Source organism: Bidens hawaiensis, unplaced genomic scaffold (assembly GCF_021521415.1).
Source record: "Bidens hawaiensis isolate Kalapana, Puna unplaced genomic scaffold, B.hawaiensis_p1.1 tig00006961_1, whole genome shotgun sequence".
In the NCBI taxonomy this organism is placed as follows: Eukaryota; Viridiplantae; Streptophyta; class Magnoliopsida; order Asterales; family Asteraceae; genus Bidens; species Bidens hawaiensis.
The window spans coordinates 360,863-377,391 of NW_027491477.1; the positions used below are offsets into that span (position 1 = coordinate 360,863).

At 35.8% G+C, this 16,529-nt stretch overlaps 1 pseudogene across 1 annotated transcript; it reads left to right on the top strand.

The window, feature by feature from the left end:
* Positions 1-13,780: 13,780 nt before the first annotated feature.
* Positions 13,781-16,280, top strand: LOC143634003 (uncharacterized protein At1g24485-like; annotated as a pseudogene). Its single transcript, XR_013153770.1, has 6 exons — positions 13,781-14,316; positions 14,555-15,033; positions 15,132-15,264; positions 15,822-15,890; positions 15,969-16,040; positions 16,205-16,280. The product of XR_013153770.1 is annotated as an uncharacterized protein At1g24485-like (transcript).
* The last annotated feature ends 249 nt before the right edge of the window (positions 16,281-16,529 follow it).

Below are 16,529 nucleotides of genomic sequence, written 5' to 3' on the forward strand. Positions count from 1 at the left end.
GAGGATCCTACGATTTATGGTAGACGTACCATACCTAAGTTTTTGGCGTTTTCACGTCACTCACGTTTGGGCTAAATCCCGGTTTGGGCGAGTCCCCAGTTAACATCCGTATCTTTGGGCCAGTCCCTAGTTTGGGCTTGTCCCCAGTTTTTGGGCTTGTCCCCAGTTTTTTGGCTTTTCCCCAGTATTTGGGCTTGCCCCAGTTCACGGGCTTGTCCCCAGTTACACGGGCTTGTCCCTAGTTGCACGGGCTTGTCCCCAGTTTATTTGGGCTTGTCCCCAGTTTATTTGGGCTTGTCCTTAGTTTGTTGGGTTTAATCCCAGTTAATATCATAAGTTATTTGAATAAGATATCCTAAGTTCAATTACAAGGATCATAGAAGGATCAACACTTATTGTAACTTAGGTCTAATTAGATCTTATGGTATGATCTCTACTTAACGATTTATATTTATTCGATTTTTATCTTTATAACTTTATAGATGTAAGGATCCAGGATTCTTAATCTGTTTTTACAAGGATAATTTACCCTTGAAACTTGTCTCAAAACTTTTAATAAAACTAAGACTATAACAAATATGGTTTCAGAATAGTAAACAACATGCAAGTAGTCAAAAGTTTTAAGTTATTATTATTAACAAGTCACATGGACTTAACAAAATTCTTAACACGGATTTCATCATAGAAAAGATGGACCATTAACCCGGGTTAAACAGGTGTTATTAGCTATTTATGATTTGCAGGGAGAATAAGAGGTGTTGGATATATAGCCGGAAAGGAAGTTCCCATGGAAACTCTATAGATATATGATAATTATATCTAGCTTGTCAAATCTCATATGGTTTTGAAGGAAGTTTGAATTCAAAAGCAAAATGACAGCTGTGATCTTATCACAACCGCCATTTTGGGGGCAATTGTTAGTGCACGGAAATTTGACGCTGTGGATATATTATCCTGGCATATGTTTTGGATTAGTTATCCTTAGCATGTGTTCCAGATCCTGTTAGGATCAAGGATCCTCAGTACTTATTGCTTACTAATGAATGTTTTCTTTGTTATATTAATATAAATGCAGGTACAATGGCTAGTGACCAAGTCCCAACGTATAATTTCACAATTAAAGTCATTAAAAAACGTGGTAAATGCATGAAACGGCTACAATGAAGGAGTGGCTTGATTAGAGGCTAAAAAAATAGGAGATTTAGTTATTATATTTCATGTATATATAGAAGCTTGATCAGCTAGGTTTCACACAACACAACACCATTCACGACTTTTCTCTGTAATTCTACCAACATACACACACTTAGAAGCAATTGTAATCGTTGATCAAGGCTTCCAATCCTTGTAACCTTATTTTCTTAATTAATAAAGTGGTGATAGACGATTTGTCATCACCCGGGGTTTTTGTGTCGGCTATCCGACCAAGATCAAGGGCTTTTCTCGCAACTAATCTTTGTGTTCTCGTTTACATTCGTTTCAAAATCGTTATTGTCATACAAGTACTAAACCTCACCTTATAAATTTGGTTACATTATCCTCAATCGATTTTTGACCAAAACAACCGAACACTTATTTTAACAAGTTAGTCAATGTTCAAATTACCAAAAGCTCAACCTATATTTTTAGTTATGTTTTACTGTATATATCTCATATTACTTAAGATTCTGGAAGTGTTGGAACAAATCTTGGCTTAAACCAAGTTTCGGGTAAAAAACAAGTAAAAGTCGAACTACTCATCTTAATGAGCTAGTCACCGTTCAGACCACCAAAATCTTCCCAAACCTTTTTAAATCATTTTGCACTTTATATTATTCACATTTCTAAGATTATGGTATGTCATAACCAAACTTGGTTTTACACTGAGATCGGGCAGACTTACACTCCCTTAAACCCGAGTTTGGACTTTAATTAATAAAAATTCTTAAACTTGTTTAAGCTATTGATTTTATTGAAGTCACTCATATATTTAAATTTTTGGTAAATTGGATGTGGATCTGTTGCTTTATTAAGTCTCGAACCGACAAAACCGAGCACATCCTTAAAAGTCGGATTTTGATGCTTACATTAGCAGGATCGTGCACACTAGCACTAAACCAACTCCCCTATGTAAAACATAATAAAGGTTGAGTAAAACTAAACATCAAAAACCCGGTTTCATGTAAAACCCATTTTATGTTATACTTACTTTATTTAACCATATTTTGTAAAATATAACTTAAACTCCCAAAAACCAAGCCTTGTTTTTATGCACTTTTATATCATTTATTTTCCTTCTTCAAGACTCAATATTAACTCAAAATCTTTCAATCTAGGACACTCTCGTTAAACCGTCGGCTCGCTTTCTTGAAGATTATTATTATTCTAAGTTTCTTCATCGACGTCACTTTGTCCAAGTGAGTAATTTCATCCTCGTTTTCGCTTTTATACTTTAGGGGTAGCTTGCATACTTACTTAAACAAAAATGTTTTAAAACTTGGATTCTCAAACCACAACTCTAGTGTAACATCCTGCTTTTGAAAAGAATTAATAAAATAAATTTCATTTATTTTATAGTGTGTCGTTTGTCGGTTTAGATAATAAACTATAAGAGGGCGGGCTTGGATGGAATAAGAGATGGAATGAGCCTTAGGTCCATGGGCTTAAGGGAGTATAAGTACCCCTAAAACCCTAATCCTTTCGATTTTTATCCATCTCTACACCATATCCTACAACTTGAAAAAACACACACAAACACCATCCTATATCCCGAGCCAAGATTCGAAGGTGAAAACCCGAGCTTCTTGGTGCTAGAACATTGTGACGAAACAAACCAGCATCAATACTAGATCGTGTTTGTAGATCGACTTGTTTAAGGTACGTTTATAACGAAAACTTGCTCATCTAGGTTTGGATTCATTTAGGTAATCCTAGATCTGTATGAATGTGATTAAAATGAATCAAACGAACTAATTCGCAACACAATTCATTAACAATAGATAGGTTAATTGATCGACTTATGAACCACACATATATACCTCAATCGCACCATTTAAAACACAATATTTGGATGATTGGTTGATTAGGGTTTATAGGCGTTGTGATTCCGAGTTAAATGGTACCGATTTCATGTTGTTTCGTTAAGAATCGAAGGTTTACTTGCAGATCTGGTATATGTTGACCATTTCGTGTTCTTGACGATTTTGACTTTGACCCCTAAGTCAAAGTCTATATAAGAATTGTTGATAGTTCGTTATGATAGATCATTCGTTAGGCGGTCATATCAAACGGGATACATTCGTGTGACTTGATAACGAATGAACCCTTAATTCGTTATCTATACATTCGTTAAGATAAGATAACGAATCAGGTCATTCGTTATATGCTCATTCGTTAAGATAAGATAAAGAATCAGGCCATTCTTTATATGCTCATTCGCTATGTTCAAATAACGAATCAGACCATGTTCAGATAGCGAATCAGACTATGTTCTGATAACGAACCAGGCTGTGATCAGATAACAAATCAGGCTAAGCTCAGCTAATGAATCAGGTAATTCATTACTCACCCAATTCGCTATGTTAAGATAACGGATGAGGATTAATTCGTTATGGAGAATGAGTTAACGAATTAGATAATAATTTAAAATTATAATAAAAATTTTGTTAAGAAAGTTAATTACAAAGAAGCCCTCAAACTTTATGACAACTCGACTCCAGTCAGGGGCTCTGCCCCTTGGACCCTGCTAGAGGTTGTCGCCCCTAGAACCTCGCTGCAAGAGGCGCTGCCCCCGGACCCCTGTTCGTTGAGGGTTATAGTTAAACTAGAAATACGACATGGATAGTGATAGTAATTAATACGCGTAATTGTTATACAGTTAGTCGTGCACAACTAAAGAAAAGGATAACCATTAACGGTGAACGCAACCGAGCTCAGGTGAGTTTCTAGCCCCATTCCTTGTTATGTTTTCAGGGCTGTGTGCATACTCGATGTGATTAGTTAATACTTACCTTAAGTGGTAAGTGTATGCCTTATATGATTTATGTATGAATGAATGCTTGGCGATGCATGAATGATCTTCGGATATTGCATGTACCGTCAAGGGATATTTAAAGATATGATTGGTATATATATATGATATATAAATGATGTATGTACATATGGAAGGTATGGTTAGAAAGGGAATAGACCTTAATAATATCCGCGAATGTAGGGAACGGACCCTAATAATATCCGTGAATGTAGGGAATGGACCCTAATAATATCCGCGAATGTAGGGAACGAACCCTAATAATATCCGCGAATGTAGGGAACGAACCCTAATAATATCCGCGAATGTAGGAACCGACCCTAATGATATATGTATATGTGTATGTATAAAAAGGAAAGAATGAAAGTATGATAGTATGGATGTATGATGAAAGGTAAAGAATTATGTCTGTATAGGTACCTTCTGGTGCGTATATAAGAAAGTGTATGGATGTATTGTATGTTACTTGATTAATTAGAACTCACTCAGCGTAGCTGACTTTTAGTATGTACGCAGGTGAATAGGCTAAGGCAGCTGGCTTGAACGAAGACACGTGGCATTAGACTGAAGATACTGGCATCTTGAGAAGAATATTATAATGTCATGTTTGACTATGTTTTATTTAAAAAGACCAGTTTGAATGATGTTAAGACAAGTTTTAAAAAGTAATGTAATGAATGATCTATTCCGCGAAAGTTTTACTTAACTCTGATGTTTAGAAATGTGTTTATGAGTAAATCAACGTCCAAAGTAGGGCACCGGTAACGGGGCCTTACATCTAGTTGATGTGTTATTTAGAATAATTTCTCGATTGTGTGTTATATGCCTCATATGAGTGATTGCTAAATGTTTATTGCTTTTGTTAGTCAGCCTCATCCTCATCCTCATCCTCAATAAGTATGAGCATATGCTCCTCCTTGTAATTTGGTATTTTTACATATTAGAAAGGAACCTCATTTATTTATGATTTATATACCGTAAGTGTTATTATTTATGGTTTCACATAAGAATTGTGGATTTTGCCTCATATTATATATACAAAAATCATGGAATTGTTCACCAACATTCGTGTTGACAAAATATATTTTATGCAACGTTACAGGTTTTAATTATCAGTTAATGAAGATTTGAAGACGTTATTTTTATTTTGGACCGTTAGGTTATTAGTTAAATGAAACTATTTATTATCTTGAACTTTTTTTTATTTGTAATGAATAAGTTGTGTTATATTTGATGATTGAATGAAATGAATGAGTTGATTAAATATTCACTTTAATAGTGTCATTGTGTTCTTGAGCAATCCGCCCTGCTCCGACATGTTCCGCCGCCTTTGGTCAGGGTGTGACATTATTGTTAGTTATAAACCCTTGAACGAAAACCCTCATCTAATTTCAATAGATTTGGGAGATTTCATGTTCAGTCGGATCAAATTCAAGTTAGGGTTTATGTTATGATCTAATTCTGGCCTTTTCAATTACACCATGAATTGGCATGAATAAGTTTTTGTTCATAATGTTTTATGTTTGTATTTGTGTTTTGGTCATGTTGGACCCAAAATTGACCTCATCTCATCGTTCGGGTCGTTCTCGAACCAAACACTCGCTTAAAACGAACTTCTGTTTTTCGCTTAAAAAAACAGATTTAATTAATTATTCTATCTGATTATCATTATTCTTATTTATGGTTTTGACCTCATGTTAGGGATTTTTCGTTGAGTTCGGTTGTCAGCTCGCTTAACTTATAATTCAAGTTGTTCAGTATGTAGCTCTCCACTATCCTACTTTCAAGGTGAGTAATTCACGCCTCTTTTTCATCTTTTACTTTTTGGGTAACATGCATACCATACACATCAAGTTATTTATATACATCTATATCTTAGCAACAACAATTCGATATTATGTGTTTATCGATTTATTGCTTATCGATAACATGTTATATGATTATGTATTTATTTTTTATTGTTTGGCGGTTAGGTCACCTCATCCTCATCTAGTATGCATACATTACCCCGGTAAGCTAGCTTGTGATAGACCAAAATGCCCGCTCTATTTTATTTGTTAATTGTTATATATCATTAATGTTGTAATTGTTCATATTCACATACGAATTGTTTTGTTTTACAATATAAACGTATATATCAACTTGTTCATATTCACATTCAAGTTTGCTAGTTGAGAAATTGGATGTTTGAGAAGACATTTAGTTTGGCTATAAGATTATTAAATATAAAGCTATTTTGTATGATTGATTGTTTTTTATTGTATTGCGATGTACTTCGATTTACGAAATAAATTAGTTACTATGCAATTAGTCATGCTCGGCATATTCTTCATAGGTTGAGATGTGACAATATTAGTCACATGTGTGAAAAAAATGTTGCGACCCATTTGTGACAAAAACTTAAAAAATGTTATTCTTATAGTTATTATCATTATAAGAATCTAAGATATCCATGTTATGAAATAGTTTCACTATGCACGGCTTACGTGACACCTGCCGCCCCTTGAATATTGTCATAACACGGTGAGCATTCCCGCAAGCTTCTCTGTCTCTATCTCTTTAATTCCACTTAAAAACAATATATTTTTTTCTCTCATATACAATTAAATAATATTTATTACATATTTATCATTATTTATTCTCTCTTCTCTACTCACAATCACTTTCAAATATACTAAAAAATAAATAGAGAATAAATGGTATTCCTTTAAATTTAATCATCTGTTTATAATTTTATCTCTCCTTCATTCATAATCAGTTACAACCCTCCAGAAAATTTTAGATATTCTTTTACACAATTATAGATGAGATGCTAAGAATGCTTTAAGCATCTACTATATACATTTACTAATATTTTCACCGTGTAGAAGTTTTTCTAGAGTTTAAAGTTATTTTTTATATTTTTTAGAATCTGACTAGATATTACATTTAATCATTGGGTTGATGCCTCATCAAGCCTGGCCGAATGTTGATAATTTGCAACTTGCATACATCAAAGTAAACGTTGACGATGCAATTAAAAGTCAATGTAATACATTGACTACATATATTAGCAGCCAATTACATTTTTGTAATACCATACCACGAAGCTGTCAGGCTGAGGGGTGTGGGGGGCGCGAGAGGGGGCGTGAGTGGGGGCGCCATCCAATAATATTGTGACGTGTGGCAGAGAGAGAAACTTGATAAGATGGGTATTGGTAGTGGTGATAGCGCCCCGGGGCATGGTGTGGAGGGGCGCGAGAGGGGGCGCGAGCGGTTTATTTTTTTATTTTTTTATAAATGTATTAAAAAAACGTATTATTAAAAAAACAAGTAATTATTTAAACAAACACACATTAATTAAAAAAACACATTAATATATAAAAAAAATTAAAGTACTAAAAAATTAAAAAAACACATTAATTAAAAAAAATTAAAAAAACACATTAACATTATTCTTATTCTTCGGCTTCGTCTTCTTCGATCAACCTCTTCCGGATACGTTCCTTTTGTTTTTCCATCAGCATTTGGTCGACCGGATTTAGGTGGCTGAAGTCTCTTGCAAGGAAGTCCAAATCTCTCATTCTTTTTTTTTCCTTTTTGTCAACAGAGACCACCTCCAGGGTTTTGTTGAATTTATTGAGGGATTCAACAAGATCGTTGATGTTTACGGCTTCCCCCTCAGCCGGTTTTTTCCCCCTGGCGTCCCTTCCCAATGGCCGCCTCCTCGGCGGTGAAGACGTTTCCTCCCCCGCAACGTTTAGGTCGAATCCAACCCGGCAATCCGACCCGTCCGTTGTGCTGTACGCTCCAGACGAACTAGTTTTAGTCCGTTTCGGCCCTACTTCCGCATCAAGGTCCGGCGCCACCAGCTCAACCCACTTGGCACACCTTCTCAACCTCTCCCACAACTTTACACCGTCCCACGTCTTCACCGCCCCATACCTCCGCAGGCACTCCTGCTTCCACTCTTCGACAGTGAAATTATAGACCGCCAAATCGTCACTGCCACTTGGTCTCATACGACCGGCGTTCCTGTTGAACAGATTAGTAAACAAGCCGACAAATTTTCTAATTTCGGTCCACCGACCCGAAATCATATCGGGATTCCGCTCTGTACTCCCAACGAGCGAATAGAACGTCTCCCTAACCTTTGTCCAAAAGACCTTGCTCTTTTGGTAGTCGGCTGCAAAATTATGTAAATAAATTTGTAAGCCATTTAACTTTTTTATTTAACTTTTTATTTACAATCATTTTTAAAAACGTTAAAACAATTACCGCAACGCCGATCCTCAGAAATGGCTATCCAAGCCCGACACAGGGCTTCCTTCTCATCCGATGACCACGGAGTGATTTTCCGTTTCGCCCTTCCGGTCGAAGCCGAACCCGACCCGTCCGTTGCAAGTTGTTTTTTCCGGTGGACGCGTCTTCTTTGTCCCGCAGCTTCACCTTCTGGTTCCGGTTCTTGTGTCTCCGGAACTACAAAGTTAGGAGACGGTTGCATGTTGGATGGTTGAAAGCCGGATGATTGTTGCGACCCCGAATAAAACATCGGTTGTTCCGGTGCCGACCATAAATCGTCGTAAGGGTAATCTGAATCTAGGTTTGGGTACCAATTTCCAGACATGTTTTTAAAAAAAGGTTTCGAAGATAGGGTGATTTTGGGTTTTGGGTGTGGTGTGTGATATTCGTTTTGGTTGTAGTATGTGAGAATGGTTGTGTTTGATATGTATTGTGATATATGTATTGTGATATATATAGATGATTTTGTTAAAAAAAAAAAAATATTTTTATTCATTATTAAAGCCTTCCAACGGCTCTTTCCCATTTCCCACAGCCACTCACGCGCGCGAGCCTCCTGGCGCCTGCCTCGTTTTCCGCTCTCGCGCCCCTCTCGCGCCCCTCTCGCGCCCCGGTGGTGTGGCTCTCGCGCCCCGGGGTGCTATCGAAGTCCCTCACGCGCCCTGACTAGCGCTCCGCACCCCTCAGCCTCAAGGAATAATACCACTTGCCATTTAGCAGCAAGTACCACCACATCATATAGATACACGAATAAAAAAAAGATTTTATTTTGTAACAATCATTAAAATACAAGTTTGACCGAGTTACTTTTACAAAACAGACATTGATTTGTAAAACGTGTAAAATCTTAGTTTTCTTAAATTTTAGTTACTTTTACATGCTAAAAAAATACGGCATGAAAGGGTCGGAAAGGATAAAAAAATACAGAATTTTAGTTAAATCAATGTCTATTTTAGTTACTTCCATTGCATGTGATAAATTTCAGTTTTCTTCCATTACATGAAAGGGTCGTAAAGGAGAACGACTAAAATTGCTAAAAAATATGACGCAAGTCAGATAATATATCTGGATGATGGCTACATAAGATGTTAAAGTCATAATCACATAAATATATGGTTATAAAAAATTTATGCCCAAAAAATTGTCTATACAGCCTGTATAAGCCTATATGAGGCACTTCAAACAATCACTGACAAACATCCGACACAAACTGACACGATTCAGGTGTTATACGACCGTATAGCCCTATACGAGCCGTATTAGAAAAAAAGGTGTGTAATGATCTCTAGTGGTGTGGGAGGATCCTAAGCCTTTAAAGTATATCAAACGAGAAAAGAAATTTAACAGTGTACGCCAAATGGATAGGGCACGGAACAACACCGCAAAAAGGGTGTGGACTGTGGAGGGGTGAAGAAAGAGTAGTGTGAGGCTGATAGTGTGCGTGATGGCGGAGGTAAGTGTTTTTTGTTTTTGTTCTTTTTTTCTAATTAATTTTACTCTACAAATAAACAAAAATAATGATGATGACGTGCCATAACTACATTAAATCCTAATTTCTAAGGCCAAGGGTAGTGGGGTTTGATCCACCCCAAGTGATCCAATATATTTATGACACGTAGGCACTGACATGGCACATGATCAAGCCCTAGAGGGTGTAGTGGTCCAGGTGATCCGGGGCTTGATTGATTTTTTTTTGTTAAACACAAAAATATAAATTGAATTATTTCATTAAAACATAAATTAAAAGGAAAATAAAAACATAAATTTAAAATGCAACAAAAAAATACATAAATATAGTGTTTTTATTTTTTTGTCGTCAATTCCTACCGAATACGATCTTTTTCTTCCCCCATTATCGCTTGGTAGAATGGCGGTACGTGGTAAAGTCTTTGGCTAGAAAAGCCAAACTCTTGAACCGGTTTTTTGTATGCCGAGCTTCACCAATCGAGAGGAGCCCACTTGACAATTCCTTAATTTCCTTTTTATAGTCTTCATAACAACATTTTTTTCCCACGATCCCTACCTGGAGGGCGGTTACAACCTTGGTCTTTCAAATGACCTTCGGACAAGTTTAGGTCGAAGTCAAATTGATTCTCCATCTCACTCTAAGAGACGTATGTGCCGGACGTACTAGTTTTCGTACGTTTTGCCCATTCGGCAAAGTCCTCCGCACATAGTTGCATCCATTTAGAGCACTTCCTTGACAACTCTTACAAGTAGCCCTCGTCAAACGTCTTCACCATCCCATACCTCCTAAACACCTCTTGTTTCCATTCATCACAAGTGAATTTGTAAGCCGAGAGATCATCGGACCCACTCGACCGCATTCGGTTAGCAATTCGGTTATGTAGGTTTGTAAACAATCAAACAAATTCACGAGTATCAGCCCACCGACCAGATATCATATTTTCGGTACGAGCCCTACTCCTCACTTGCTTATAAAAACATTCCCGAACCTTGGCCTAAAAAACTCGATGTCTTTGAAAGTCGGCTACAAAAATAAATAACAAAAAATGTAATAATTGCACACAAAACTAAAAAGATATATTAAAAAATAAAATTTGCAACTTACAGTAAAATCCAAAATATGATCGAGACACTCTTTCTCTTATAGCGCTCTTTCCTTCCATTCGAGCTAATTTACCCGTGTTCCCATCTTGGGATATTTCAATCCAAGCATTTGTCAACGCGAGTTTCTCTTCTTTAGACCACGGAGTAGCCTTTCGCTTAACTGGTGTCGATGAACCATCCGCCTCTCCGGTTTTCTTCCCCTTTTTGTGAGATCGTTTTGCGGGTTTAACCGACTCCGGTTGTGTTTTCGGGACCGAATATTCGGATTGGGACATATAGGAGTTGATAAAAGCTTGAAACGATTCGTCGTCCAAGTAGTTCAATCCTTCGGGAAATTGAGGGTCGTTGATGTTGATATTACCGAAACTCGAGCCCGACATGGTTATAAATTTGAGAAATTTAGAGAGGTTTTTTTAATTAGTAGAGAGAAAAGGAGTGAGATTGGTGTATTATTTTTATAAAATGGGGTTATTATTTATAGTGGAAGTGGTAGGGTTTGTAAATTAATTTTTTTTTAAATATTCTTCCCCTCCAACGGCTCTTTGAGCCTCCCCACATCCCCAACGGCTCTTTGGAGCCCCGTGGACCGGCTCGCCCCGGCCGTCCGCGCCCCCGTTCACGCAAATGTGGTAGTGGTGTGCGCGGCTGTGACGTCATCCACGCCCCACTGCCCTCAGCCTAGTCTCTATTCTCCTTAATTCATGCTATCTATGGGTCATATGTTGAAACCATTTTGACAATTGGGTTATAAAATAGTCAATTACCATTCTAATATTCTAATATTTCATTTCATTCATACTAGCTTTCAATGGGTCACGGGTCAAAACAATTTTGATAATTGGGTTATAAGATAGTCACAAAATTAAAAGTAAAATATTGATTAAAGATCAAACAAATAGAAATATAAAAAACAAGTAGGATATAGCAAAGAACAATCTTTTTCTAAGGCTGTTTCGTTCCTTCCATGTCCACTTTTTTCTCATTAACATTATATGTTGCATTATTTAGGGTAACAAAAGACATGTTCTAAATTTGTTAATATTAGATGACGATTTAAATACTTGTGATAAATCAACAAATATTGTATATAAAGAGATTTTATTAGATTTATAAATTTAAAATTCCAGACTTTTTATTGTTTCTTTTTTACCTTTGTTCATTTATTTCAAATAGCAAACATTATTTTTTACCATTTAACAAATCTCGTGTAATATACGAGTTTAAAAGCTAGTTACTAAATATACAAATCAAGAAACTTCAAACCAATCTTATTTGTGTTAGTTTGTTTATATGTTTTTATAACTCGTACTTTTTAAATTTTACGGTTGCGATAAAATCAGGGCGTCCAGTATGACTAACGACTATATTGAAGTAATATATCGTAGAACTGTGGTGTTACTAGAAGTAGGTACATGGAGGAAGCCATGTATAAGCTGTTCTCAGTTAGTACATTAACTGTTTAAATATGCAGTCACCACTCACCAACCTTTGTACGCTTAATTGATTTCGAATATTGCATTATTTTTTAACAAGTCAAGAAACTATATTTTTCAAACCAAAAAAAAAAAAGGAAATAAACTATATATTGTACTTTTTTTTTTGATTAAATTTTTTTTTTCCATTTTATTATAATTTACTATAAAACGATTACAATAGAGTGGCAGGCAAACGGGCAACAAGCTGCGCCGCAACACCCTTTTGAATAGCAAAGCCAATCCTGCTAAAAACGAAGTTTTGGGACCTAGAAGCTGAAGAGGTTCCGTGTACGACGCGCTGAACCCTACTAAAAAATTTCACAGCCTCTGAGGCCAGGAAACCAAGTGTATCAAAGACAAATGATACTTTGTTAATCCATCTTCTTATAAATACAGCTTTCAAGTTAAAAATTACGTGTAAGGGCAATGATATGAAAAGAGTAGGGTTTGTTTTATATACATTTTTTTTGTTGGTTTGTATTTTAATCAAAATCATCCAACTTTTTTTCATTCATTTGAGACTTGTTTACCAGATAAGCAAAGTTTATTTATTTATTTATTTTTAAATAAATAAGATTCTTTTATTAAAATGACTAAAATACGATAATTTATAACAATAAAACTAAAAAAAAATGTGTGAACCAGAAACTACCATCCTTTGGTACTTGATAACTATTAAAACCTAGCATCTTTTATTAATCTTATTCGAAAGGTACCTTATGACTTTCAAAAACAAGTTGAAACAATTAGACGTGCCTTCACACGGTTTCACGGTGATCAATCAAAAGTATAATATTGTATTCGACAATACGCTCAAAAGTCTTCTCATTTAAAAGTCAATCAATGAGATGGACAATGCATATAAATAAACCTCACAAAATAAGGTTTCACTCTATTATGTCTTCTATGATCACCATGGCCGCTAGACCTTTCAAGCTGCTGCCTATTCTTCTCTTGGCTCTATTTACACTTTCCGTTTCTGGCAGTGGTAAGCAACTTATAATAATATTATGATTACATTTTCAATGGTGGTCTATGTTATCAATCTATTATATATGTAACATTTTAACTAGAAAGAATTGAAGTAGGTATGTAATATTTTGTATACACTATCTCTATAATTACACTAAAAAGCACTATATTTTTTTTTTCTGTTTAATTAAATAATATTTTTTATACCTTTATCATTACAGTTTTCTCTCTCTTCTACTCACAATCAATCCAACCAATATTAAAAAATAAATAGGGGCAAACAATGTTTCCTCAAATTTACAAAAAATCACTGCATTTCTCTCCACACCCTATAATTTACACTCACAACCTCACAATATAATTTGCAAACTCCCCTCACATAATTTTAGGGGATGGGATAAGAATGCTCTAATAGAATGGGTTCTGTTTATGTTTGTGTTTTACCATTAAACTAGATAATGTGATTTTCTGTATGGCCATGATGGTGTTTGTGAGCATAAGCTGCGGGGAATTGGAGCTCAAGACTGACTCAAACCTCATCGAGTGGACTCCAGACGATACTCTAGTTTCAAATGGTGTTGCGCGGGTGGTTCAATCTAGCAACAAAATATCTCCGATTATGGACACCCTCAGGGTTTTCACAACTAGGAAAAAGAACTGTTAGTCCACCCCGGTTACACAGGGCGAAAAAGTCCTGGTTCGTGCGAGTTTCAGCTATGGAAACTATGACCGTTTGTCAAGTCCTCCCACTTTCGATCTACACTTTGATGGAAACTTATGGGCCAACGTTAAGACTTCACTTACGGGGATGACACGGTACAAAGTAATTTATGTTGCAAAAGGAGAAGCGGTTAGTGTGTGTGTAGCTCCAACCAAACCCAACCAGTTCCTGTTTATGACGGCTCTTGAAATTCGAAGCGTCGACTCAGATGTTTATAGCGATGTAGATGAGGGTCGAGCTTTGTTCACAATCATGAGGAATGCTTATGGTGCTAGTCAATCCCTAAGGTGTTTATGTCTAAATTCTCTCTTTTTTTTCTTTAAGTTTGCATGTTGCACCACCAAACATGTGATAACTTTCTATCATACCTTTTGAAAGTCATCTTAATTGATCTCGTTGGTTAGTAAAGTATTAGTCGGTTCCCTGAGTCTTCCAGGGTTCCGAGGGTTACCTGTATTTTTTCTTCTTTATAAGCAATTAACGTTTCAAATTATCAACTTATCATATTTGACAAATGTATTTCAGATTTCCATCGGATCCTTATGACCGAATATGGGTACCCACCTCTGCCGGGACAAGTAAGGTCACAAGCGAAGCACTTATTATCGACCCGACTGGACCAAATAACCCCCCGATGGAGATTTTACAAAACGCGGTCACAGTTGAAACAACGTCTGATCCTTTAATATTGTTCAACATTTCCCCTTCGAATGACCTCTACTACGTAACCATGTACTTTTCAGAAGTTACTGATCTTGGTTCTACTCAAACCAGATCGTTTAGCATCTATGAGACGACAACCGCAGGAAGTAGTCCTTTACAGCTCCCAATTTCTCCACCTTACGGTGATGTGCTTGTACGGGACCTTAATAACTATAAAGTTGACTCTTTCACCAACATTTCTTTAGTTGCTAGTACCAATTCTGATAACCCACCTATCATAAATGCCGCTGAGGCGTTCAAAATTAGCGAAGTTTTAACTGATGGTACCAATAGCAATGATGGTAAGCAATTACTAGTACTTTCGAATTCCTTCTTCAATGATTTTATTAAGATTGCGTTTTTACATAAGTTGTTTTAATGACTTCTAATGATAAAACAGTGGAAGCTTTAACTTTGTTACAAACAATATTCGACGTGTTAGGAGGTTGGAGTGGCGACCCGTTCCTTCCAGCACCATACTCGTGGGACTGGCTCAACTGCAGCAACGACGCTATGCCTCGCGTTACCTCATTGTAAATTATCTAAACTGTTATGGTTTTGTAGGATAATATTAGTTTGGTAACATCATATTAATATAAAATTATAAATAACTAGAAACAAGTTTTTGAAGTATTCTACTAAATTTATTATGACTTTCTTGTTCTTTTCATAATATTAGAACACTTTATAATAGTTGAGTTGACTTTAGAGTTTAGAGAAATAAAACAGTTTAAGTCTTCTTAATAGGTGATGCAGGAGCATCGAGAATCTTTTTATTTATTAGTTTATCTTTTATTGTTTTACGTTTATCTCGTTTCCATGTTTATCTTATTTTCTTTTAGTATAAATAGGGTGCTAGGGTTTCTTTGTTATTCAGTTTTGGTTGAATATTAAATAAAAGAACATTGTTCTTGGAACCTTTGGTTCTGTTTATCGTCTTTTGATTAATCATGAGTCTCTCGAGCCATTGATCGCTTCCGAAACTGCATCAATAGTACACATTGAAAACATTTTACTATTTGGTTAAATAAATTTCTCTTTTCCATACTTGTGACATGTGATGCCCTATATATATTTTCATCATATACAGGTTTCTTGATAGTTTTGATCTTTCGGGTGAATTTCCGGATATTAGCTCCATGGATGCTCTTGAGATCATGTCAGTCAAACAACTGAACTTCATCAACTTGAAAAACTCATCAATTACATTTTCTTATTTTATTTGTTTTTTTTTCAGTGATTTGAGCAATAACACCTTCACCGGAACGATTCCTGGTTTCCTTGGCTCCATGCCTAAACTCCAGCAACTGTAAGTGTAGTTAATTATCACTCTTTGTGACTAAACAAGTTTGTGGGGATATATCAACCCAAACACGACCAATTTTCTATTATTTACATGTGTCTACAAAATGAGTTTTATACTACTAGATCTACATGTGTACAAGTCCTCACGTGAAAGCTGTTGTTTTGAAGGAATTTGGCAGATAACCAATTTGATGGAAGCATACCCACGACTATATCAAAGAACTACATATTAAAATTAAAGTAAGTTATTTAGTAACTATCATATATTGTTTTTTGTTATTTATATTCTTTGGAAAACTAACTAGCCGGTACTGTTTTATTTATTAGAAAAATTGGATTCCAAGGTGACAATCCCAACTTTTAATTTCATTACCAATAACAATCTCAGTCTAACAGAACACTAACTCCGTTAATAATTACCTTTTAAGTTACTGTGAATGACCATAATATCCTCCATAACAATTGTCATACTACCATACTACCCTTAAATATT